The sequence below is a fragment of the Mesoplodon bidens genome (genome assembly GCF_964165515.1).
Source record: "Mesoplodon bidens genome assembly, chromosome: 8".
NCBI lineage: Eukaryota > Metazoa > Chordata > Mammalia > Artiodactyla > Ziphiidae > Mesoplodon > Mesoplodon bidens.
In genome coordinates this window covers 70,030,450-70,056,145 of record NC_138165.1, presented here as the reverse complement: position 1 = coordinate 70,056,145, position 25,696 = coordinate 70,030,450, and the positions used below count along the sequence as shown (strand labels likewise).

General features: G+C 40.6%; 1 pseudogene across 1 annotated transcript; it reads right to left on the bottom strand.

Moving 5' to 3' along the window:
• Window positions 1-7,196: 7,196 nt before the first annotated feature.
• Window positions 7,197-24,345, bottom strand: LOC308621318 (transmembrane protein 216-like; annotated as a pseudogene). The gene is made up of 2 exons: window positions 24,237-24,345; window positions 7,197-7,666 (listed from the first exon to the last, which is right to left on the bottom strand). The product of its transcript is annotated as a transmembrane protein 216-like (transcript).
• Window positions 24,346-25,696: the final 1,351 nt, after the last annotated feature.

Sequence of the window (25,696 nt, the reverse complement as noted above, 5' to 3'; positions counted from 1 at the left end):
TGGAGGATTCCTTTGGGACTCAGAAAATGTTTCCCATCCTAATGCAGGTCTTTGTAGGACATTTAGAAAAGGGGGAGGGAAATAAAAATATTTTCCCAAGTCAGAAGACTTCTGGTCAATAGGAACAAATGTGGAATCTGGAGAGATTCCAATCAGAATCATCCCAAGGTTTTTCTTATTTTTAAAACATATCTTTCACTCATGTAGGCAACATGAACAAATAACTGATAAATTTCATGAACATAAAACATGGATCATATGGGATAAAATATCTTCCTTGAGAACAAGTTCCTTCTTAAAAAATTCTTAGTGCCCTCCACTCTCAATTTTTTCAGCATATTGATATTTCATGGTTTCACAGGTGATTTGTTTTTATAAACACAGATGGGATATGAATTATTGTTATTATTTGAATGTACTGAAAGTCTGTTTCAAACCCCTCTTAAAAAAAAAAAAGCTACTGCTTGGGACACTCAGTGGAGTCTTGTAACCAACCTTCATTTTCATCCTTGAACAGGACTCTGCAGGGGAGAAATCTTGCCCTGGACCTCAGCAGGGGTAAAATCATGAGTGAAACAAGAATGTCTTTTATTTGTTTTTCCAGAAGAGAAAAGAGACTGAAAAATAAATAAAATGTTTTTCCTAAAGAGAAAGAAAAATATATGGCTGCTTCTTTTCCTCACCTCCTGCCTCCATACTTAAATGGAAGAACAGAGAGCCAGGAACCCCCCTGGGGCCCCTAGCAAAATCTCAGAAGTCATAGAGTTCACAGCACTCTCTCTGGGCCTCAGTTTCCTCATCCGTGAAAGAAGATATAATATCCCCCTCATAGAGTGGTTTAAATACAATGTAAGGCACTAGGACAAAATCTGCCACATAGTAAGTGCTCAGTAAATGTTAGCTTGCATTAAAGTGGAAATGGCCCTGTATAATATTGATTATAAGAGTCAATGATTTGCAGTTAAGAGTTTGTTCGAAAAATCTGAGTAAGGATATAGGTAGGACTCTTAGGGAAAAAGCATTCAATCTGGCACTTTCCATAACTATTTTATCCTCCAGCAAACGCATATGGATTGTTTACTGTTTATGGGCTACACTGCTAGGAGGGAGAGAGGTTGGATGAGAGAGGTCAGGACCCAGGGTTTGCTGTCTAGGTGCTCACAGTCCGGTGAGGAAAGCATTCCTAAACCAGTAATTGCAATACAACTCGGCAAGTTCTGTAATAAAAATAATTACACCTATTAGTTATTGACTGTGTTTTGGGGCAGATCAGCATGTTGCAAATATTGTCCTACTTGTTTGTCACAACAACTCTATGAGGTAAGTATTATTATTCCCATTTTACAGATGAGAACTCAGATTCAGAGAGGGCTAAACAGCTTGTCCAAGGTCACACAGCTAGCAAATGGTAAGTCTGGAATTTGAACTTGGGATGTTTAAATCCAAAGTCTATTTTTTTAACCAAACACTGTATTGCCTCCCTAAAATATAATATAGAAATAATAGTGTATATTATTTTATTAAAATAATGAATATATTATTAAATAAAAATAGTAAAAATATTTGAGAGCCAGGAGGGACTAGCTGGCTAACACTGCCAGAGCGAAAGGAGGAGAGCTTCAGTGAGGAGGTGACATTTGAGTTAATCAACAGAACTATTTTCATGGATCCATCATGGATTAGATTCAAATGTATGTTTTATTTGGTTTCCCATCCCACTTGTCTACCAGAAACCTAATTTTCTTCTTCTAATCTGTAATACATTTTCAAACTTCTTTCATCAACGTACTGTAATTGGTCACTGAATACATATAGTCACTGAAACTCTCAAATACCACTATCTCCTTTTTAGGAGAAAGCAAAAATCACACAGACACATACACACACACACACACACACACACACTAGTATATCAGGGTTTTCTTTAAACAACAAACTCCAATAGATCCTGATACATTTTTACAACGCATAAGTAGTGATATACATCAAAATGTCAGCATTGACTACTTCTAATTTTACAGATACTGAGTTTGTCGGTACAATTTGTTTACTTCTAAATTTTGCAAGTGTTCTCGAATAAATATTTGTCACTTTGGCAATTAGATTATCTGTGCATTTAAAATAACAGGCAACGAAACCTCCTAGCTGTTGTCCTAAAGTCAGTGCACGGTCAACTCCCTCAGCTACATCACGTCTACATCTCCAATAACAAGTTCCTTAATGACAAGGGCTGCATCCCCAGGAAGAGGTCCAAGTAGGCTTTGCACATGGCGGGCGCTTGGCAAATATTTTTTATCTCTTGACGTGAAAAATGAATACTTGGGGGAACTTTTACAACTTACAAATGAAGTAAGAGCTGAGAGACTCTTGAAATGATACTTTGGCAAATAACATGCAAACAAAACCACCATGCACATCCTGTTCCATAGGTTTTCTCTCAGAAATGGAGCCTGTTATGTATACAAGCTGCTGAGTAGAAAGAAGAGGGCAGGAAGGGGCTACTCTCTAGCCTTGAAAATCTTGCAGTTCAGCTGTGGAGACCAGACATTAATGCAGAAAAAGATCGCTAGCAAAACGTGTGTAGAATATGCATCTCTGTTCACAAACTCAAGTGTGCAAGAAAGGTAAGTTTTATTTCTCAATAATAAAAAAGATACATTCCTTTAATATAGAAAATACTAAATGTCCACAATTGATATCAGGTTCAGATTCTTCCAAGAGGAAAAACCATAATCTTAGTCAACTCAAAGACCCCCTCTCCTCATCCATGGTATCAGTTCTAAGTTTGAGGGGTCCGAGATGAAGGCAGGAAGAATGGGGAACAGGCAGGGCCCAAGCTGACACCCACCGAGATCTATCGTCTCATCTGGCCCTGGGGGATTGGGCTGCCAGATGGCTGCTTGGAAGGACCTTGTTCCTACCCAAAGGGCCCCTTAAGGTCGGTGACTGTCCTTGCTACTAAAGCTCTCCTTGAGGCCCCTGCATGTCAGGCAGTGGGGTCTGGGGGGCTGTCCAAGGGCCTTGGGCAGTTCTGTGCTCCCTGTGAGCACACTAGAATCATTCCCCGGAGCCACATCAACTTGGGCTGGGGGTGCTCTGTGAGGCACCCTCAGGCCCACAAGTTGAGACAAGCTTCACAGCCATTTCCATTCTGACATCTCAAAGCTTCCTGAAGCTCTACCTGCAACAGGGGCAGTTACCTCGACACACCTGGGATTTCTGTTGTCTCCTATCCAACAGCTGGATGGGGGTGGGGATGAGATGTCTTTTTTTCTAGGAACAAACTAACAGCTCGTGTACTCTCCTTCCCCTCTGACACTCAGTGAAACTTATCAGTCTTGACCCATCAAACAATCCTTCGGGGTGGAAAATCTTGTTCCTGCATCATTCTCTCAAATGCATCAACTTGTTCCCTGTAGGGTCTGTACATTTGAACTCAAGTCAGGAAAATACTTCTTTTTCCTCTGAGTCAGGGTGTGGCTCGTACTCTGGCTGTAAAATGGGAGAAGAGCCAGAGGGTTACAAGAAAATACATGAACAAAGTCCTCAGGTAATAAGTCAAAGTATCTTGCTACCAATTGTTTGAGCGCCAGCTCAAGATGATAAAGGAAGAGATGGGCTGGCCTAGACCTCAGACGAGCCTGGGGCCTGCTGGGGGATGCTCCTTCTCTCCACCCAGTCATGCAGTCAATACTCAAGGATGTGCAGGGCTTGTTTTACACATGCTAGGTCCTGGTGGACAGGCATGTAGGTTGCTAGAATTTCCACAATGGTCAGGCAGGAGGAGAGACCAGAATAAAATAAAGCCACCCGTGATTATGGAAAAGGGTCCATCTTGCCCTGTCACAACCCTCATTCTACAGGAGAAACATCAGAGAAGACGTCTGGGTACCAAACCTCCATGCTGTGTCACCTCCTGTTTTTATCACTGTTCCCTTTGTGTTTCTGTCTTCTTCGCCGTCATTCATGTCATTGGTGTCATTCACCCGTCTGGACATACATGCAAGTGTCACAAAGGTATAAAGAATAAGAAACACATTTTATACATATTAATATTGTTATTCTTCGCAAGCCCAATCAATGCCTTTGAGCAAGTCACTTAACCTCTTTATTTATCCATTCATTTAACAAATATTTTTAAGCAACTCATATGTACTAGGCACAGGGCTCATGGCTGCAATAGGACAAGAAGCAAAGTAGGCATAGTTGCTACTCTTGTAGGGCTTATCATTTCTGGGAGAGATACAAAAATAATTTTTAAAGATCACACAAATATACGATAACCTGTAATAGTCTCTATGAAGGAAAAGTTCACAGAACTCGTCTGAGGGCAAAGGAGCTCTTTTTGAGGCAGTGATATTAAGCTGATACCCAAATACAAAAGGTTGAGGAGGAGATAACTGTATAGAGTTCTTGGGGGCTGGCCAAGGGCATTTCAGGTCAAGGAAACAGCATTTTCAAAGGCCCTGAGGTAGAAGGCCAGAGTGGCTAGAAAGAGGCATCATGAGGTGAAGCTAGAAGGGTGAGAAAGGCCTCAAAGACCATGTTAAGAACCACCAAAATGTTGTAGGTGTAAATGATACATTCAAATGTGCATTTTAATGGGGAGATCAGCTTGGTGCTTTGTGACCACCTAGAGGGGTGGGATAGGGAGGGTGGGAGGGAGACGCAAGAGAGAGGAGATATGGGGATATATGTATACATACAGCTGATTCACTTTGTTATACAGCAGAAACTAACACATCACTGTAAGGCAATTATACTCCAATAAAGATGTTAAAAAATAAATTAATTAATAAAATCTAAAAAAAAAAAAACAAGAAAGAAACCAAATGTGCATTTTAAAAAGATCTCTCTGGTTGCTGTGACATCATTGTTTCTTCACCTCACCTCAGCCCCCAATTCTAAGAGCCACCTCAACAGTTCAGAACAGTAACTTAGAAATCTTAGTCTGGCCACAGTTCTCCCAGGGTTGCAGCAGATACCCCAGGACACCTGTTTATTTATTTCATGGAGACCTCCAGTGGCTTTCACACTCTACTGTCTACATACTCGTCTGTCTCTCTCCTTCACTCTCCTCCCTATCTAGCTGAAGGGGATTAGAACATACCGCCCCAAAATATGCCACTTTGACATATTATTTTGAGCCCAAGGCACTTAAGAAACGGCAGATGTGGGAAGGGCTCTCTGCCCTCCCCCTTTCTACCTAAAAGCAGGACATAAATTTCCAGTGAGAAAAATGCCCTCACTGTACCATGAAAAGGGTAACATTCTTATCATGAGAAACGAGATGAATCTGTACAAACAGACCTACTAAGATAGCCCATATCTTTCATTAGTTCCCTCCATATATTTCCTAATCCTTTTCCCACAATCTCCTGCCCCCCACCCCAAACCCTTCTTCCTTTGCCTTGTTACATCTCCACAATGTACTGTCCTTTGTTGCTATGGTATACAAGCTCTCAGAACTATCTGCTTCTTTGTGTCTTCAGTTCTTTTCTATGAAGTCTCCTGTGCCCCATGAAAATAGTACCACCAAATAAAACTTGTATGCTCTTCTCCTGTTCATCTGTCTTTTGTCAGTTTAATTCTCAGGCCCAGCCACAGGACGCAAGAGGCCAGAGGAAAAGTCTTTCCTCTCTCACATAGCTAAGATTCAGTGGTCCATCATTTAAACCACACTCTTATTAATATCCACAATTACCTTGTCCTAGTCTTTCTTGTATGACATCTGCCCAGCAGAACCTAGCACAGAGCAGAGGGCCTGGCACAGAGCAGATACACAAGAAAAATTTGTGAGTGAATGATTCCAACAGTTCACCATCTCCAAGTAAACTCTGCATCATGAACGTAGCTGCAGAAGATCACATACCTTCTACCTGTGTCACTGTGAGTCAGTGGTCACCAACCTCAGTTGGTTGGGTCCTCATCTTGCTTAGTTAGCACTTTGACTACTTCAAATCTTCCCTCTGAACTCACCTCACCCTCACCCACTGTCAGCAGATGACATCCTTTGTATTTAAGAAGCATCACAAGCAATTCACAGGAGCTACACCAACTTCCGGCTACCAAGTCCGCAAACATACCTGAGTTTGCCTCACCCTTGACCTTCTCATGCGGAAGTTGTCCTTCCTCCCATGTCCTGAATCCTATCCCCTGCCGCCTGCTTAGGAATCTTTCTCTTGCCTAGATTTTCAACATCTCTCTCTCTACTGGCTTTGTTGTATCAGCATTTGAAACTGCTCACGTTTCTCCCCTTTAAAAAAGCCCTCCCTCCACCTTACCTTCCCAGCCACATTTCTAGAAAATGTTTTTGTTACCAAGGCTGTTGCCCCTCCCTGAAATAGAAACCCATCATTCTTATCTAAGTTTCAGGAGGAAGCTGCAAAGAGAAAAAAAATGAGAACTGGTTAGAAACAACTAGGCCCAAGATGGTGGAAGATTTGACTTGCAGTGACCTTGGGCCTCATTACACGCTCACTGTAATGCATTAGCATGCTAAATGGCACACCCACCAGTGCCGTGACAGTTGATGATTGCCATGACAGCAACTAGACAAGTCCCTAAGAGGACTGAAAAGGAAAGGTCCAAACCACACCCCTGTTCTTGGATAAGTCATGAAGATTCTACTCTGTTCAATTTCCTCTTTTTTATTTTTTTATTTTATTTTTTTAACAGAAAATACATATTTATTATAAAATAATGTTTGTTTCATGATGAGATTAGAAGAATAACAGTATGGGCTCCAGAAGAAGTTCTGGAACTCAGTCTCTGAGAAATGGGATGAGTGGCTTTTGCATCACTCTGGAAGCACAACCTCCTGAGGTGCCCCATGCACCTGCAGGACATGGGCACAGCATACACAGGGAGTGTGTGGCTCAGGTCCTGCTGGAAGCCCAAGGAGCCTACACGGTCCACACAAGATGCTCTGGCCACGATGATCAAAGAGGAAAACTTGAGGTCAGAAGGAATTGGCTCTGAGAAGGGCCAGGATGGCGACAGCTTCGCCGCTCCCTATACTGGAGTGCAGAAGAGTCTCTTGGGTTGATGATCCTGGTTTAGAAGATTGTGCCCAGTGGCCTTATGCTTGGTTTGCTCCCCAAGGTGTCTGTGCTGAGGAAAAGCTGCAACCTTTCCCAGGACAACTTGACCCACCATTTCTCACTGGTATGGCTAAAGTACCAGAGGTATGTGTGGTCTCAGCCTGTGAGGGCTGCTGGCTGAAATTTTTGTACTTCAAATCCTGTCCATACTGGAGAAAGTAGCCAGGGTGAGCACCTCAAGCAGCAGCTCTGAGTCACAGAAGAAGAGCAAGATGCCGTTCATGATGGCTTCCAGGCAGAGCACGTAGGTCTGCATCAGCAGGTAATAGGAGTCCATCATGATGGGAAGGTCAAGGCCACACTAATACCAAGTGGCATCTTTCATTGGCAGAGGTTTCCCTTCGTACCAAAAAATAGTCGAATTACTTCAATTCCAAGATAAAGGAAGAGTATCTCCACATCCAGTACTAGATTGGCTGCTGGATATGGTAGCAGGAGACCTGCCAATACAAAAGTCAGAGCTTTATACAGAAATATGAAGAGTTCCAGCAGGAAATAGGTAGCATAATACCACCCATTCAGAAAGAACAGGATTTCCAGGGGGGTGGAGGACAACCATTTACCTCCAGAATCTCACCTCACAGTGACGTCTTCAGTCCTCCTCCTTCTTATTTTGACCCTCTTATATACTGTATTTGGTGTCTCCGCCCAAACTGGGTTCAGAAATTGATTTGCGAACCAGGTTCCCACTTCTCCATTCTTTGGTCATTGAATAAAGCTTGTGCTGTTCCAGCCTCAGCATCGTTTCGTTACTGGCTGCACAAATCGATTGGAAAAAGAAACTTCCTGGCAGAGACAAGGGGTCTTAGCCCAGGCTAGGACCCAGGCTCAGGTCCAGTCAATTGGATTACATTTTTAGCATAATTATCACCATTTCCTCACCTCACATTCAACTTTTCAACTCACTGCAATCTGGCCTCAGCCTTCAGTGTGCCATAGAAACTGATCCCACCAGAGTCACCAGTGACCTCCCTGTCCCCAAATCCAAAGAACACATTTTAACTCTCAGCTGCCCTTGCTTCTCAGTAGCTCTCAATATTATTGACCCCTTCCTCTTTCATAATCATTTTTGGAGGAGGGGAACTGGGCATTCTGGTTTTCCTTCTGTACCTGTGACTGTTCCTTCTCTGTTTTCATTACTGACTATTGATTCCTAATCTCTACCAACTTGACAATGGTGGGGTTCCCTAGAGTTCTATCCCAGGACATCTTCCTTTCTCACACTTGACTTTCTCCTTACAAGGTCTCATCGCATTTTCTATTTAGATCTGTGTGCTGCTAACACCTGAATCTGAAAACAGGAGGGAAGAGGACAGGGCACAACCTTTAGAAGAATGATATAGCCCAAGGACACAACACAAACTGATTAGAACTAAACAGGTCCAAGATGGCAGACAAGACAACTTCCACTAGACCCTGAGCCTCAGTATATGGTCATCATAACACATCAGCAAGCTAAATGACACACCCACAGGCGCCATGACAGTTCCAAGGCTGACCATAAAGGTCAAAAGGTGGATGATAGCCGAATTTCTGGAAATCCCCTCCCCTTCCCCAAAATAGCTGGAATACTCCTTCCACTCATTAGCCTATGAAGTTACCCACCCCTAAAAAGCTGACAACTCCATACCTTGGTGCCTTTCTCACCTTCTGAGACAGCCCACACTCTGTCTGTGGAGTGTGTTTCTCTCTAAATAAATCACTTCTTACCTATCACTTTGTCTCTCACTGAATTCTTTTTGTGATGAGACATCAAGAACCTGAGCTTCATTAAGTCCTGAGACCAGGTGTGTGATCTCGGTTAAAAGACTGTGGGTTCTAGTCCCAATCTGAGTTATATGGTGTCAAATCTATGTGAACAACCACAGTCTTTCTTTTGAGCTCCTCATATGTAAGTGCTTTCTTAATAGCTCCTCTTGAATATTTTGTAAGTGCCTCAAACTCAAAATATCCTGAAATGAACACATGAACTTTCCTCCAAATCTGCTGCTTCTCTGATGTTCTTCTCTACCTTGGCAAATGGCAATACCATCGATCCTCTTGTTTAAGCCAGAAACCTTGACTCTTCCCTCTCACACCCCTAATCAATGAGCTCACACTTCCTGCCACACTGGGTCAGGCTGCCATCACCATTTTACTAAAATGGTATAAAAGCTTCCCCATGGGTTTCCCTGGTGGCGCAGTTGTTGAGAGTCTGCCTGCCGATGCAGGGGACACGGGTTCGTGCCCCGGTCTGGGAAGATCCCACATGCTGCGGAGCGGCTGGGCCCGTGAGCCATGGCCACTGAGCCTGCGCGCCCGGAGCCTGTGCTCCGCAATGGGAGAGGCCACAACAGTGAGAGGGCCGCGTACCGCAAAAAAAAAAAAAAAAGCTTCCCCATGGGTCTCTCCCCATCCAGTCTTATCTCCTCAATCCGGCCTCCCCATTTGAGGCAGTACAACCTTTTAAAAAATGCACATCCGATCATGTCACTTTCCTATTTAAAATACTTTAAACACTTCTTATTGTCCAATAGGCAACCTCTCCAGCTTCCAACCCCTCTGTCCCACTCTTTCTCCCCTCCGGCTACACTGGAATCTTCTCAGTCGTTTGAATTGAGCAGGCTCCTGCCCACTCAGGGGGTCCATACAAATGATGCTTATTTCACTTGGAATGCTTAGCCACCCTCGTTTTGGCTAATTACCTGATTACCTCCCATTATCACTCCTTCTTGGAAGCCTTCCCTGACCCCCCCACCCCCACTAGGTTAGATCCACCTGTTTCACATTCCTGTAAAACCTGGTACTTAGCACACTTGTAATTGTCTACTTTTATGTCATTACTTGTTTCATGTTTATCTTCCCAGCTAGATTACAAGCTTCGTGAGGGTGAGGCTAGTACGTGCTTTGCCCGTATTGGTGGCAACAGCAGCACCTAGAGAAGGAACTAGCTCATTGCAGATGCTAAATCCGCATTTCTTCTTCTAATGACCAGCTTACACATAGCTAATAGTAGTTTCTTTACCTTAGCATCTAAAACTGAAACTGAGGAACTTCCCTGGCTGTCTAGTGGTTAAGACGCCGTGCTTCCAATGCAGGGGGCTCGGGTTCGAGCCCTGGTCGGGGAGCTACGATCCACGCTGGTGGGTGTCTGACAGCTCCTCAGCTCGCCGGCGGTGCAAAGCTGGGGCCTAGAAAACTGAAGACCAGTACTTGAATCTTTTCGTCAATGGTGCTGACTGCATGATCAGACGTGTTCCCAGCCACGCCCCTCATTTAGAGGCGCTAATGCCACCTGGTGGACAGAGTTCGTGCGCCGTCTTGGATCCTCCACTTCTTAATATTTATTGCTAACACAGCTCCACGTTCTTGTGGGTTTTAGGAACTTGTTAATAGATTGTTATGCAATGATATACTTAGGCACCATGCTATGCTCCTCAGGGATGAACACTTTGTCGTTCTTTAATTGCATTTAATTTTTATTGAGTCTACACTGAAGTTTGATAAATGCAAATAGAAAAAACTTCTTTGGTCATTGTCATTCAGCACTTTTTCCTTTTTCATAACAAGAAAGGCAAAATTTATATGCAGGAAGACTCAAATTCTGCACCTCAGTGTCTGTATTTTAAAATGGTAATAATAGTAGCATTTACCTCAGAGGATTATGGTGAAATCACATAAATTAATCTGTATACAATGATAAAAAAGTACCCAGCACACAATAAACATTCAGTAAGTGTTACCTATTATTTATACTGTTCCACAGGGAAATTGGATACTTTTCTAGAGTATTAAAACAAAGATAAACATTTCAATTTCTGGCATGCTCCAGAGTCATTCCTTTTGAAAACAAAGATGGCATAATCGAGAAGCTTAACTATTACAACTAGGCATAAAATTATGGATTAAAGTTTTCATTCATTCTATAATGCTTTCCTGAGTCTCTGCTATATGAAGAAATGCTGGAAAGCAATGGTGAGGGACACGAGTCGCTGACCCCAAAGAACGCAGAGTCTAGGGACAGAATTAGTGTGTTGACCAAACAAATAACCTGAGAGTGATATGTGCTGTCAGGAGAGTGCAGGGGTCCTGTGAGCAGATAGTGGAGGCAACTAATGCAGTTTTTTTTAATTGAAGTATAATTGACATACATTATTATATTAGTTCCAGGTGTACCACATAGTGAATTGATATTTTTGTACATTATAAAATAATCACCATGATAAGTCTTGTTACCAGTTGTCACCATACAAAGTTATTACAATATTATTGACTATATTCCCTGCCATACATTACATCCTCATGACTTATTTTGTAACTGGAAGTTTGTACCTTTTAATCCTTTTCCCCTATTTCACCCATCCCCTCACTCCCCTCCCCCTTTCTGGCAACCACCAGATTGTTCATTGTATCTATGAGTCTGTTTCTCTTTTGACATCTTTTTTCATTTGTTTTTTCAGATTCTACATATAAGTGAAATTGTGCAATACTTGTCTTTCTCCATCTGACTTATTTCACTTCATGTAATATCCTCTAGGTCCATCCATGTTGTAGCCAATGGCAAGCTTTCATTCTTATTTTACTGCTGAGTAATATTCCATTGTGAGATATATAAATGTAGCCATCTATCTTTTTTAGCCATTCATCTATTGGTGGACACATATGTTGCTTCTGTATCTTGGCTATTGCAAATCATGCTGCAATGAACATTGGGGTGCATATATCTTTGGGAATTAGTGTTTTCATTTTCTTTGGATAAATACCTAGAAGTGGAATTGCTAGTTTGTATCACTGTTCCATTTTTAATTTTTTGAGGAAACTTCATACTGTTTTCCGTAGTAGTAGTACCAATTTACATTCCCAACAACAGTGCACGACAGTTCTCTTTTCTCCATGTTCATTCTCACCAGCACTTATCATTAGGTTTTTTCATTTTGCTTTTTTTTTTTTTTGACCGTGCCACGCAGCCTGTGGGATCTTAGTTCCCTGACCAGAGATTGAACCTGGGCCGTAGCAGTGAAAGTACCGAGTCCTAACCATTGGACCACCAGGGAATTCCCTATTTGTTGTCTTGACAATAGCCATTCTGACAGGTGTGAGCTGATATCCCACTTTTTTTTTTTTTTTTTTTTTTTTGTGCGGTACGCGGGCCTCTCACCGCCGTGGCCTCTCCCATTGCGGAGCACAGGCTCCGGACGCGCAGGCCCAGCAGCCATGGCTCACATGCCCAGCCGCTCCGTGGCATGTGGGATCCTCCCGGACCGGGGCACGAACCCGCGTCCCCTGCATCGGCAGGCGGACTCCCAACCACTGCGCCACCAGGGAAGCCCGATATCCCACTTTTTGATGTACATTTCCCTGATGGTGATGTTGAGAATCTTTTTATATGCTTGTTGTTCATCTGTATGTCTTCTTTGCAAAAATGTCTACTCAGGTCCTCTGCCCATTTTTTTAATCAAATTATTTGTTTTTTTGATATTGAATTGTATGAATTCCTTATATATTTTGGATACTAGCCCCTTATCAGTCATATCATCTGCAATTATCTTCTCCCATTCAGTAGGTTGTCTTTTGTTTTGTTGATGCTTTCCCTCACTGTGCAAAAGCTTTTCAGTATAGTCCTATTTGTTTATTTTTGCTTTTGTTTCCCTTGCCTGAGGAGACAGATCCAGAAAAATACTCCTAAGACTGATATCAAAGAGCATACTGTCTATATTTTCTCCCAGGAAAATATGTGGTTTCAGGTCTTACATTTAAGTCTTTAATCCATTTTGAGTTTATTTTTGTATTGGTGTAAAACAGTGGTCTAGTTTCGTTCTTTTGTATGTAGCTGTCCAGTTTTCCCAACACCATTTATTGAAGAAACTCTCATTTCATCATTGTTTATTCTTGCCTCCTTTGTCATAGATTAATTGACTATATAAACATGGATTTATTTCTGGGCTTTCTATTCTGTTCCATTGATCCATGTGTCTGTTTTTGTGCCAGTATTACACTATTTTGATTACTATAGTTTTGTGATATACTTTGAAATCAGGGGGTGTGATGCCTCCAGCTTTGTTTTTCTTTCTCAAGATTGCTTTGGCTATTTGGGGTCTTTTGTGGTCCCACACAAATTTTAGAATTATTTTGTTCTACTTCTGTGATGCCATGGGTATTTTGATAAGGATTATATTGAATCTGTAGATTGTTTTGGGCGGTATGGAAATTTTAACAATATTCTTTCAATCCATGAGCACAGGATATCTTTCCATGTATTTGTGTCACCAAATGAATTCAGTAAAGTTACAAGATATAAAATATACAGAAATTTGTTGTGTTTCAATACACTAATAACAAACTATCAAAAAGAGAAATTAAGAAAACAATCCTAATGCAGTTTTATGGGAAAGGCTGGTAAGAGATGAGGTTGGAGTTGGAGAGATGGACTTTGTCTCTGGCAACCCTATGGATGCTCATTCCCCTCCTGGAGGCATCCTCCTCTTCTAGATAACTTCCTTTACCATCTTAAAACTCTTCTCTGTCTTTTCAGGTAACTGCCAACAAATCCATGTTAATATGTGAACAATCACATTTTAAGCTGTTACCTAAGAACATGTTTCTTCCAAGGGGTATATGCATTTTAAGGAAGAACTCTAGATCATCTCACAGTTTGTGCCCCAGACGAAAAGATCACCAAATGTCCTTTTTGACCTTAAGATTCTTAAACTTAGTTCAACAACACAATCTACAGGATGGTGGCCAAATAATCATTAGGGAAAAAAAATTAACAGTGAACTTTAGTAAACAACACCATTTCGTGTTCTCATAGATGTGAAAGTATTTTGAAAGAAGAACAAAGCGCTATGCAAATGTAGGATATTATTCCCCTCTCTGTATGCGTACTCGCTCCTTCATGCCATGGGTATTGAAAGATTCAATTTGGGACTGTGTTTCTGGCCCTGGGTCTAGATATCATGGTCATAACAGCTGTCATATAAATGAGCTGCATAAACCAGCGTTGCTTGTATGAGATAAATACTGCCTGACTTTCTGAAAAGATCTGTCTGGATTAAACGTTGGGTTGAAAGACTTTAGTTATATCTGTGTTACTCTTCAATACCAAATAATATCACAGTTCATCAACAACCTTTTGTTCTTCCAATTTAAACATAAAATTGTATTTTGTCATTTTTGTCAGCTTATCTATCTGCTTCCTATCTGCTTCTGTCCTTCCCCTCCCCACCATCAATCATCAGGAGGTAAAAAATAAAAATAAAGCAACATTTTCCTATTCAAAGAACAAGACTCCAGAGTAGAAGTATATAGTCATATAAAATTAATGGCTGGGTGAACAGTGATGCAGAAGGACTGTGTCAACCCATCAAGGTGGCCACAAAATCCTGAATGTCATAGCCTGTTAGGATTAAGTCACAGGTCCTCATCTAGTATCAGAGAGTAGATCTTAAGATCTTACCTCCTCAAATCCCCAAACCACCAAATCCCTCTCTGCACTAGGCTTCCCACCTCACATTTGTTGGAATTTCCACTGGGGAAGACAGAGCAACAGAGTTACTCCCCTCAGGGTCCCCATTCACGCTGTCCCTCCTTTCCCCAGTCTGTTCAATTAGTTTGGAGATAAATAGCATCTCCTCCTCAGAATAAGATAGGGGACCTGTTATAACCTATCTGAGACCTTCCCGAGTTTCCCAGTCCATTAGGAAAGTAATACAGTATTAATAGGGTGCCTAGTACTGAGCTTTTGCATAATAGGCACTAAATAAATATTAGTTTAATTGAACTGAATAGTCTAAGAGGCCACAGCCAAACAGAGGCATGAGGAACCACGAGGGCCTGTTTGGATTCTACCGCTGATGGACATGGCTAATTTATCCAAGACATTTTGTCTCCTGATAACTGGCTTTCCTAGACTGTCAAATAGTTTGTTGAGCAACCAGTCTGGTTCAAACTAAGGAAAATGTTCAACTAAATGACTAAAAAGGTGGGAGGGGGTATTGACTCTCCAAAGAGTACTTAAACTGACAATCACTGTATTTCACCTCTATTTTCACAAGTGGTCACTTTGTATTTTCTTAAAAACTCCTGCTATGTGGTTGTTTTCTGATCCACTGTGTTGAACCAGTTTCCAAGTCTAGTTGGTGTAGCATGAGTGGTCTCCTGGCTGGAGAACGTTTCTTCCAAACCACTCTGCTTTGCTCACATTGCTCAATCCAGGTCAGCATGAGGGCCTGGGGGAGTACCCAGGCTCCCCTTCTAGTGAGTGGCTGTTTCCAGCCAACCACAAATTACAAGTTAATTGCTCTAGTCTCAATAAAACTGGCTAATTCAACCTCTTATTTTAAAGTTAAAAATCTTAGTGTAGACAGCCTTAAATTAACTACAATTTGTAAATATTGCCCAAATTGTTGGGTCTTTCCAAAGTCATTCTGAAAACAATAGTGATGTTGTACAAATTACAAAAAGATGACATTTTTGTTTTAAAAATTATGGGGAAAATCTGGGTGTGGTGAATTAAAAAAGGAAATTCAAGACACTATGGCCTGGAGGGAAGGACTTGTTTTGGAGTTAAAAAAAAAAACAAGATCTGAAGATTGGTTCATCTGCCTAGTAGGACTGTAAAGTACCACACCTTAAACATCATTCAAAAGTACCTGGCTTTTATTTACTTATCTTTAAAAGTCACAGAATAGACCTTCTAGGAAGGAGACATACGGGTTTGTTTTTCCCTATTCCCTGGAAACCACAGGGAACCACCATCACATCAAGGGTCAAAATTCAAACTATTTATATCAATAAACTAAACAAAGAGTTTTAGTATTAGAAACATCACAGAGGGCAGATTTCTAAAGAAGCTCTTACTATATATTTCTTTTAAATTGTTCCTTGGTTTCAGCAACTCTGCCTTTGAAATAGTTCATATTGATCCTCTCCTCTCCCTATTGCCCTAATCCAGGTTCTCATCAACTCTTTTCTAGATTATGACAATCACCTCTAAAGAGTCTCCCTGCTTCCAGGCTTCTTCCTGCATCAATCTTTCTTCTACAAGGATGTCACAAATCAAAATATAAAGTGCAAAACCAAACAAAGGTAAAAAAACAATGAGGGCTTCCCTGGTGGCGCAGTGGTTGAGAGTCCGCCTGCCGATGCAGGGGACATGGGTTCGTGCCCCGGTCTGGGAAGATCCCACATGCCACGGAGCAGCTAGGCCCGTGAGCCATGGCCGCTGAGCCTGTGCGTCAGGAGCCTGTGCTGCGCAACGGGAGAGGCCGCAACAGTGAGAGACCCGCGTACCACAGAAATAAATAAATAAATAAATAAAAATAGAAAAAAACAATGAATATATGTATATGTATAACTGAATCACTTTGCTGTACACCTGAAACTAACAACATTGTAAATCAACTATACTCCAATAAAATAAAAACAAAAAACAGAACAACAAAAAAACCAAACAAAGCAGAGTGATATATTGTTTAGGGATCTATACATAGGAGGTGAAGTAATTCTTCAAAAAAACAAGGGAATAATGAACACCAAGTACAGGATAGTGGTAATCTCTTAGGAGAGGCAAGGAGATGGCACAGGAAAGAAGCATACAAGTAGAGCAATGGAGCTGGAAATGTTTTAGTTCTTAAGTTGGATAAAAATGTTTTACTTCTTCTTTCAGATGATGAGTTCACAAGTATCCATTCTACTATTCTGATTCATAATTTATATATGTGATATATATTCTTTTTAAAGTTATTAAATATTACATAATAAACTATTTTAAGTGAGGTGAGTTAGAGTCATTTAAAGGAAAGTGTTAAGTGAACATTGGTACAGATATTATGCATTATATATGGTGATAATGTGAAAGTGGTAGAAACATGTGAAACATTTAGGAAATATAGGCCTATGGGAAAAAATCCATATTTCTTAACAGATCATAAAAAGGGCAGTCTGGCTCAAGTGTACTTTTCCAGCAATTTCCTCTCACTGCCTCCCTCCCAAATGTACCAAACAAACCATAATCTTTCATGTTTTGGGGCCCTTGCACGTGCTGTTTCCTCCTCCTGAACTCTTCACCTACCTCTCTCTGCTTGATGAATTCCTACTCATTCTGAAAGACCCAGCTTAGGTGTTACCTTCTCCAAGGTACTGAGGTACCCTACCACAGCCTCCAGGCAGAGTTATTTCCCCTTTACCTTTCCAGAGTGTTCTGTTACCCATCCTCTGTTACTGCACTCATAAATTGTAGGCTTGTTTGTTGTTTACCAATCTCTCCATCTAAATGATAAGTTCCTTGAGGCCAAAACTTACTCAGCTTTGCACCTTCAGTACCCAGGGCAGTGCACAGCATCCAGAAGGTGTTACTCCATAAGTAACTGAGGACTGATCTCAAAAAAGAGCCAGAAGTACATCAGCAAGCCTTCCCCTGCTTGAGTTGCACTGTGACCTCCACCTCACTTAGACTGTCAAAGAATATAGCAATTTGAAGACTAATTCTGCAGTCAAAGGGTGGTTAAAGACAAACAAGCCAAAACACCAAGGAGAGAAAAGTTTACAGAGGCAGAAAGCCACTGAACCCAGAGTGTTCTCAAAGCAGGAAGCTGCACTTGAGAGGGACTGAGAAACTGTCATTTAAACACACACCGCTACTCTCCATGGGCAGGCAAGCATACAGAAATGACTGGAACCTTTTGTCATTAGCTCACAGAAGCTTCCAGAGCTTCAAAGATTGAGGGAGACTGACAATGGGGTAGGGGATTGGCAGAGGAATATAACAGACGAAAAGGAGAAGAAACTTGGTCTTACTACCAATTCAGTGAACATCCACCCACCATGGCGACTCAGAATGAGGAGAAGTTGGCATGAGCTGTAGCCACATCAGGACCACTGACCTCTGAAGCAGGCGTTCAGAGAACAATAATGCCTGCATTATTAGACTACGATGAATAGAGCTGGGTTTAGGTAAAAACAGTAGATTAAGGACAGCTTGTCTTGAAAGCCTTTCCATTTTCCTTCACCATTCATTCAACAATGACTTACTGAGCACAATTATTTGACAGGCATGGTACAAGGTGCTATGAGATCTCAAAGATTATTAAGATTTAGTCTTTCCTTCAATTAATTCACAGCCTACAGGGGGGCAAATGTGACATCTGTACAAATAATTACAATATAATTTAGAATTAATAATTATCCTATGTGAAGTATAAACCAAGAAATGTGGAAACACAGAGGAGAGGAAGCTAAGTCTCAATTTAAAGATACTGACAAGGAAGGAATAACTAAAGGAGGTGACATATCATTTGAATATTGAAGAAGGAGTGGAATTTTAACAGATATGGACAGAAATGAGATGTTCAAGAAAGAAGGAAAATGTGATCATGGAGTAAATTCTGAGAATCTAGTGTACCCTTTTCATTCTGAAAGAATTAGTCCAGAAATCTTTGAGACTGTCCCAAATAACAAATACTCCTAAGGCATATAATACCTCTTTATAACACTTAAGAGAATTAGGCCACAACAGAGAAAAATAAAGGGCATATACCAGCCCCACAATTGTATACCATAGCAAAAATTATATATTGCTAAAGGATGTGAGCTTTCAGCATTGAGTGCAATAATAGATAATACAAATGTGGAATTGGTTTTTTCAACTTATTTTGAAAAGGGCCTTGGGGGTGTGGGATTGGACTAATCATAATTCATCCTTCATGATAATATTCTTCCTTGGCTAATGCATGAAAACCTTTATTTAATTGCTTGTTAGTTGGGTAGTTATTTTTAATAATGTAACAATTTCTGATTTTGGCAAAAATAACAGGGTAACTGGTACTGGACTTATGCTCCCACTGTAAACAACTAGAAAGTTGGACAAAATATAGGGAAAAACCCCCAAGCTTTCAGATACTGGAAGACAAGCAGTTCAGTTAAGTGATCCCTGAGGAAAGGCAATCAAATAAAATGGTCCTATGCTCACTTTGGCTTTCTACATGGAGGTACTTTCCAGACCATACCACAAGGTAGAGGAACCCAAACAGAGTATAGAAGTTGACTAATGGGTTAAGGAGACAGAAATCAGAAAGACAGCAAAATCCAGACATACAACAATGCAAAATGACAATTTCCAGCATCCATTTAAAAAATACTAGACATGAGAAGAAACAAGAAAATGTGACCTATGACCAGGAGCAAAGTTGTTGAAAATAGAATAATAATTTCTTGTCAAAAATAACATAGGCCAGAAGATAATATTTCTAACACAGTGAAAAGCAAAACATGCTTGAAAGTGCTGAAAGTAAAATGCTGTCAACATAGAATTCTATATCTACCAGAAATATCTTTCTAAAATGAAGGCTATGGCCATTACGGAGTAACAGGGACTGGGTTTGCCCTCCTGTATTAAACCACTTAAAAAAACAGGCAAAATATATGAGCCAATGATTTTTAGACAGTGAACAATAGTCAGTGCAGGACAATGACCATTGAGAAAGGCTAAACAAACCAGGTTAAGTTCTGTGATCACTCCAGAGATTCATTCCAGGCCACATTACAGGCTGGAAAAACTCACAGTCTGGTGGGATGAGACCTCAAACAGTGTGCCCAACATGAACACAAAAATAACGAGGAAAGAAATGGAAGGTATTTTAAAATCAAAATTAAACCGCTAAGACTGAAAACTATAACATATGAAATGAAAAATTACTGGATGGGATTAACTGCAGTCTAGGTACTTCAGAAGAAAGCATTAGTTAATTTGAGGACATAGAAGTATCCAAAATAAAATGCACACAGAAAAAAAAGACTGAAGAAAAAATTAACAGAGTGTTAATAATCTTTGAGACAATATCAAATTACCTAAAATATATGCAATTGCAATTCCAGAAGCAGATGAGAGAAATGGGGGTGACAAAAAAAATTTTTTTGAAGAAATAACGTCTGAAATTTCAGAGGGAAAAAGGAAACATCACATGAGACAAATAGAACACAGAGACCAAGATGGTAGATTTAAGTCCAACAATAACAATAATAAATATAATTGGTAAAAACACTCCAATTAAAAAGCAACACACTGTCACACTTGATAGAAAAACAACCCCCAGCTATTTTCTGCCTGCAAGAAAGGCACTTTAAATGTAAAAATATAGACAAATTAAATTTGACAGATGAAATAAGATATACCATGCCAACACCAATCAAAGGAAAGCTGGAATAGAGATATAAATATCAGATGAAGTCCATTTCAGTAAAAGGAATATTATGAGGGATAAGAAAGGAAATTTCACAGTAATAAAGGAATCAATTCATTAAGTGAACATAAAAATTCTAAATGCATATGAAACTAATAAAAGGGCTTTGAATATACAATGCAAAAACTGACAGAACTAAAAGAAATAGACAAATCTATAATTTTTCAATACTGCACTCTCAATAATTAATAGAAATGACAGGCAGACACAAAATCAGGGAGAACAGAGAAGATCTGAACTGCACCATTAAACAAGTTGCTCTAGTCAATGATTATAGAACAACACATATTCACTAAGCCATGAGATATCTACCTTACCATACAGAAGTTACCCATATCAAGAAAAAAAGAGAAAGAACATTACTACTGATCCTACAGACATTAAAATGATAATAAAAGAATATTATGAATAATTTTATGCAAATACATTTCAAAACTAAAATGAAATAGGAACATTCATTGAAAGACACAACAACCAAAGCTCACTTAAGAATAAGTAGATAACCTGAATGGCCCTATATCTAATTAAAAATTGAATTTGTAGTTAAGGATGTTCTCACAAAGAAAATTCCAAGCCCAGATGACTTCTCTGGTGAATTCTACAAAGATTACGGAAGAAATAATGCCAATTCTACACAAACTCTTCCAGAAATTCCAGATGTGAAAATTCTTTCCAACTCATTCCATAAAGTTATAAGATAAAAAAAGAAAAAAGACCAATATTCCTCAAGAAACAAATGCAAAAAAATTTTAAATATTAGCAAAACAAATCCAACCATAGTTCAACTATATATAAAAAGGATAACATGTCATGAATAAGTAGAGTTTATCCCAGGCCAAAAGAACAATACAAATGGAAAAGTATGTATCCTACACCACAAACAAAAATCATCTCAAGATGGATTAAGGGTTTAAATACAAAAAAGAAAACTTTAAAATTCATGGTAGAAAATAAAAGAAAATGATTTAGACCTTCAAATAGGGAAAGATTTCTTGTATAAGACGTTTTCTTAAAAAGCATCTGCTACAAACATTGATAAATTATATTAAAATTAGTATATTTTGTTCATCAAAAGATATCTTCAAGAAAATGAAGAGTAAAGTAAAATGCAGTTAAAATATTTGCAACACACATATAATTAGTCTTAAAAATATAAAAAGAGTTTCTACCTATCAATAAGAAAAAACACATAAAATTAGAAAAAATAACAAAAGAAACCTTGAAATATTTGCCAGGAGCAGAAACACATACAGCCAGTAAACATATGAGGAAATGTTCAGTATCATTAGTAAATAAAACCCAACTCACACTCACTAAGCCATGAGACAGTTTATTATCTTACACAACAAGAAGGTCATGTGTAGTGTGGGCCTCAGGCAGGCCACACACAAGTTCAACTTCCCTTCTCTGTGCTCTCCAGGTGCCTCCCTCCTCCTTACTTCTACTCCATCCTTCCCATAAGAAAAGATACTCTTTCTTCCACATGACTCTTTTCAGGAGTAAGAAAATCTTTTTTCCCTTTATATCTTATTGGCCAGGATTGAGGCATTTGCTCCTTCCTGATCAAATTGCTAGAAGGGGAGTGAGAGTACCATGCTTGGTTTAGACTCACGACTCAAGGAGTTGTGGAGTCAACAGCACATCCCCTGCACAAGGGACTGCAAAGAGTTATATATGGCTGTAGCATAGCACAAACAGAATGAGGTAGTGAATGGCAATAGTTGAGGCACTGGAAGCTAAAGGAGAGAGAGACTGTTTCCAGAAGGACCGTGGTCCAAAATGTCAAACACTACAGAGAGGTTACTTGAAGGAACTTGTCAAAGTGCCCATTGAAATTACTTTCGGGAGATTACTGGGGCTCTGAGAGGGTAGTTTTAGTCATGATGGGTGAAGTAAGGTTTTAGAGGCTTGAAGACTAAGTGAGAGATGAAGATGGAAGGATCACAAGTGTAGATATTCTTCCAAGAAGTTAGATGGTAAACAGGGAGAGACAAGGGTTTGACAGCAACACCCTGGTTACCAAGTGCTCTCAGAGAGGAATCACTCACCCTGGGCTGGTCCTAGTTAATAATATGGTATTGCATATTTGAACACTGGTAAGAGTAAATCTTAAAAGTTCTCATCACAAGAAAAAAATTTGTAACTATGTATGGTGACAAATGTTAACTAGACTAATTGTGGTGATCATTTTGCAATGTATACAAATGTTGAATCATTACGTTGTATACCTGAAACAAACATAATGCTATGTGTCAGTTACATCTTAAGTTTAAGATTCTTTTAAAATATAGAAAATAAATTTTAAAAGAAAGGAAGAAAGAAAAAGACCCCGAAACAACGGACCTCAGGGCAAGAGACCCCTGGAGCCAAGCGGGGCCACAATCTCTTGCTTGACACCATCCTTCCCGCGCCCCAACCCCACCCCCCATTATGGTCCTGCCTGGCTCTGTGACAGCGGAGTTATCCACAGCTTCTAGAACGGAGCCTGGGAGGTACTCGGTGATGACTGTTAACTACTTTCTTGGCTTAAAAGTGATTATGGAGACAGAGGGGCTTTCCTATTCCTGTCAGCATGGTCAGGTCCTCATTCGTGGACCAGGTCCAGTTCTGAGAGCCACAGCTGAGAAGAGAAGCAGGGCATGTGGCCAGGGCACACAAAGGAGACCATGATTAAAGGGTTGGAAAAGAGAGCCTGTGAGGCAGGTTTTAAGGAGCTGGATTTTTTCCTGGAAAAAAAGAGGCTAGAGGATGACTCAACTGTCATCTTAAGTGTCTGAGGGGTAATTATGATGGGAGTGATACCCCTCTCCATCCCAAACCCATCCGAGGAGCCATATTTATCCTGTGGCAGGAGGAAGGCAGCCGAACAATATGGAACATTTCACTTTAGTAAAAACTGACGTTCACAGAAGCCTCCATCTGCCTCAGGCCATCACGAGAGTCAGGCTAGACTTTCTGTCTAAAACTCAAAAAATAAACTGGGTGACTGCTTGAATTTTTCTCCAACTTTAATTCTTAATGTCCTCCTCTACCATATTCTCTTTTATTTCTGTAGGTTTATCAGAACAAAGTTAGCAAAAGCTTTCTCGAATGAGGAAACATGGTATGAATCACTTAAAATTCTCTTTAGCAGCATCTATCCTTGAAGTAACCACAGTAAAAAATGTATGTATACTCTTTCTAAGCAGACAATTAGAACACAGCTGGGAAAATATTTAAGATTTTTTTTCCCCTCAAGTTAGTGTCTTACCAGTCAAATTGCTATGGGTATAGTTTGCTCAACAGACTCGAGAATCATTTGGAGGTCTAACTCAAGCACAGGGCTTATAAAAAATATTCCCTAGATCATCCATTCTTAGTTGCTTTTATTTAAAGATAATGGCAGGGGTTTCCCGGGTGGCGCAGTGGGAAAGAGTCTGCCTGCCAATGCAGGGGACACGTGTTCCAGCCCCGGTCCAGGAGGATCCCACATGCCGCGGAGCAACTAAGCCCCAGCGCCACAGCTACTGAAGCCTGCGCACCTAGAGCCGATGCTCTGTAAAAAGAGAAGCCACGGCAATGAGAAGCCCGCGCACCACAATGAAGAGTAGCCCCCGTCACCACAACTAGAGAAAGCCCGCATGCAGCAACGAAGACCCAACGCAGCCAAAAATAAAAAATAAATTAAAAAAAAGATAATGGCAGGTTTTCATGTCTCTGCTTCTTGTGAATTCTATGTCTATACAGAGGAGCTGGAGGAATTTCTCAGGCTGTCAAAACTACTGAATGACATTTGGTACAATAAATTAGAAAACAGATTCTGGTCAATAAACAGCAGAGTAAAAATAGCTAGCCTTTGTGTGAGGCTAGTGGGTGCCATGTGCTTTTCCTGTTAATTTGCATGATGGCCCTGTGAGGGAGGTATCAGTATCCTCACCTGACAGATCAGAACACAGACTGAGAGAGACGAGTAACTTGCTCAAGGTCATGTAGCTAGCAAGTGGTGACATCCAGGTCTGCTTGACTCCAAAGTCTGGGGTTTTCATGCTGCTGCCCTGCTCCTGGTGTAGGAATTTGCTGTTTGGATGGGCTAACCTCTAACATAGGACCATGCAATTTAAGAGGTTGTTTGGGTCCATCTCCTGATTTCATTATTTTGCTAAGAGAGCTCATTAGCTCCCAAGGTCGATGAAATCAATGGTTGACAGGGACATCGTAATTAAACAGCTTCACCACCTTTCTGCAGTTCCATTTCCCACCCTCTCCATGAAATAATCTGTTGAATATTTTTTGGCCTGCAACTTTTAAAAACATTTTATTTTTTTATTGAGGTAAAATTGGTATATAACATGGTATAAGTTTTGGGTGTACAACATTATATAATTTGACATCTGTATACACTACAAAGTGATCACTGCCAAAGGTCAAGTTACCATCCATCACCATACAACTGACCCTGCAACTTAAAGTCTTCAGAGCTATGGCTTCTTAATTCCCACGGGTAAGCACAGTCCTTCCTCAAGACTCTTTAGGTAGTCCTGGCTCTAAAGTAGTGTTCCTTAAGGAGTGGTCCGTGGACCTTCTACAATAGCACCTGGGCTATTGGCTAATAACATAAATTCCTGGGTCTTACCATTGAGCTATTGCTAGAGAAGATGGGTGCAGTAACCAATTCCTTCAGGACTAGGGATCACTAGGGAGAGGCAGGGTCACTTTGAATGGCCTGACGGGCTCTGCACTGTGCAACTCTGGGGCATTGTTCATGTAGACTTTGGTGTGAATCGTACCCTCTGCAGTTGTGCTACATGGCAGACCTGGGAGAGGGCTACACACTTTCTGGAGTTATAGAAATCTTAGCAATCTCTCCCTAGGAACTGTTATACACATGCCCAGAGGTCAAAGTTCAGTCCACTGCTCCACCCTGACCACACCTGCTTCTCCTGCTTCCAGGCACTGGCTCTGAGTGACCCACCAGGGGAGGGATGGGGAAAATAAGAAATTCCCACAGTATCTGTTCACACACATAGAGAGAGACGTGGGAAACTTAGCTGGGGAAACCTTGAGAGCCCAGGGCAGCACAGAAAGGAGGTCTCTGAGTGAGGCATAGACCTTTGAGCATACAGGGCCTGAGTATATGCCTGTGAACTGCAGATCCTTTTCAGAGCTGTGGATAAAAGTTAGATCTTGCCCCTCAGCCAGGTTCCTTTATTTTCCCTACTGCATCCTGCACCCTAGAGCAACCATATTCTATTCAAATCAGTCTGGAGAAGTTTCAGTTCTAAATATTTTTCTCTCAACCTGGAGGTCTGCTCTGGCTTTAGCTCTAGAAACGTGGTTATTCTAAACTGCAGTCTGAAGGACCATCAGGATGTTGTCCCTCCAACTGCCCACTCAGGC